Source organism: Neodiprion fabricii, chromosome 1 (assembly GCF_021155785.1).
Source record: "Neodiprion fabricii isolate iyNeoFabr1 chromosome 1, iyNeoFabr1.1, whole genome shotgun sequence".
In the NCBI taxonomy this organism is placed as follows: domain Eukaryota; kingdom Metazoa; phylum Arthropoda; class Insecta; order Hymenoptera; family Diprionidae; genus Neodiprion; species Neodiprion fabricii.
In genome coordinates, this window is record NC_060239.1 from 13,349,286 (window position 1) to 13,351,825 (window position 2,540).

Below are 2,540 nucleotides of genomic sequence, written 5' to 3' on the forward strand. Positions count from 1 at the left end.
TTGATTGATTTGAATTTATTTTATAAGTTCAATATTTCAAGTCACAAACAACGGGGTTACTTAGTGTAAGATCTTAAATTAATATGACAAAATGGAGTTGAAAGCTCGCTGGATTTTTGGGTAGAGTAACGTTGTAGGAAAAGTTTAAATGCAAAAGGCAAAAGGATTTTACCGCGAGACTGTACCGGAACAAGATGACGAATCTGGTGGTAAAAACCAAGAGGACGAGCCGATGATTGTTCGCCGTTTTTATAGGTGTTGATCGTTGCGCAGAATGATCCCCTTTTTTAGCTTTTGTTAACTTTTGCACACCTTCCCTTTTTTTCTGGGAATTAGAATTAGGGTACGACATCTTCACCGCATGTAAGCCTGTGATCTTAGTTCTTTAGCTATTACTATATTGCAAACTTTTACATATGGTATAACGCTGCGTTGGTGCGGTGGTGTAGGTGTAGGGTCGTTGCGCTGTAATTTTCCATTCGGCGTGGGTTTTAGTGTAGGGGCAACAAGCCCCCCTTGGCCCCTCGGCTACCATGCTTCTTCCCCCCTGACGGCGTTAGGACCCGGGCCGATTTTAGTAGCTATTTCCTAATATGGTAATCGCAGTGCGTATGCGCTAGAGGTAACCCATGTTTCGTGGTGTACGTTAGTGCCGCGTGCATTTTCGTGGTCACGATGCGCTGGATTCTAGTCGCAGTTTACTTCTTAAATATTCTTACTATCCTGTTCGTTACAAAGTCTATATATTAAGATTGCCATATCGGTTACTTGTCGTTCTATTAGTTTTATAGCGTGTAACTATATAAAATTGCATATGTATTATAATTGATTACTGTCGTTATTCACCTGGAGTACAATAGCGATTGCTTATGAAACATAATTGCTATTTGCTTAACATTATTAGGATCGCGCTGCTGCGAATATTCTTAGGTGTTTATGCTATAACTATCTTAACAGATTTAGGGTATTTAACAATTTGATAATTCGCAGTTTTAGAGCAGGTTCACATGTGTGCTTTCGTATATAATTCTCTTCTGTAATTATTAATTCTTATATCGATATAAATCGGCTTGGAAGCTACTGGAACGTTGTTCTTACGTTTGTTGGTTGCCTGTTATTGGGCGTTGCCACGTAGGCATCTTTGAGTCTTTTGCGAGTTGATTTAAGCCCCCCGCACACGACGCTTGTTTTGCTGCTGGATTGCTTGCTAGATTTTACCGCTGGGTTCCAAGTTGGCTGTGGCGCTGGGTGCAACGATGGCACCCTCGTTGGGTTGGCTTCACACGATGCTTGTCGCTAGGCGTGCTGGCGTGCAGGGAGCCTAGAGAGAAAGTATAGGCGAATACGTAGTCCCAGCATTTCTAACCTCAACAGTACCATGGACGCTCGAGTGCAACAAACTATTGCGGCTTAAATGATTCGACGTAGGAAAGCAATTATCGTGTCAGCTGTAGCAACTGCTTTTAAACGTAGACATCTACTGAAACAACGAAAACGTAAATTGCGGAGTCGCGAGTGGCTGTTACGGCGTGATAGAGGACAGAATGTTCTAAATATGGTATTTCGTGAGCTCGGGTATGTAACCATATGATTTTCAATTTATTTATTATTACTTTTTTGGATTTTCAATTTTATACTTGACTTTTCAATGCATATTTATACTAAATTTTTGTTTAGCCCTGAAGATCCAGCCAGTTTCACCAATTATACTTGAATGATGGAAGATGACTGGAATGAGTTGTTGACACTTCTGACTCCGGCCATAAAAAAACAGGATACCTTTATGCATCAAGCTATATCACCGAGGGACAGACTCACTGTGACTCTTCGATATTTAGCAACGGGCAATACCTTTCAAGATTTGAGCTACTCCACTCGCATAGCCGCGAACACAATTTCAAAAGTGATTGACGAAACTTTAAGAGCAATAGTAGAAGTACTCGACTCAAAAGTATGGAATTTCCCATCATCGCTGGAGGAATGGCAGGTTATCGCTCACAAATTCGATACTTTATGGAATTTTCCTCATTGCATCGGTGCGCTGGATGGGAAACACATCAATTTTCGTCCCCCTCGAAGTGACGGATCGATTCACCGTAATTATAAGGGAAAAGACAGCATTGTGCTTCTGGGTCTTGTCGATGCTGAATACAGATTTTTGTTCGTTGACGTCGGAAGAAATGGACGTATGCACGATTCTGCTGTTTTGCGTGAGAGCCCATTATGGACTAAGATCACCGATGGAACGTTGAACTTACCTGCTCCATGTGAAATTCCAGGCTTTTGTTACAAATTACCGTACGTGATTGTCGGTAACGACGCTTTTGCCTTGAAACCTAATTTGTTAAAGCTGTATCCGAATAGAAACTTGACGCTTGACAAAAGAATATTCAACTACAGATTGAGCCGTGCTCGCAGAACTGTTGAAAACGCTTTTGGCATACTGGCAAACAGATGGCGCCTTTTACTTTCTACGATATCTCTCCGTTCAAAAAGTAGAGAGAATAACTTACGCGTGTGTGCTTTTACATAATTATTTA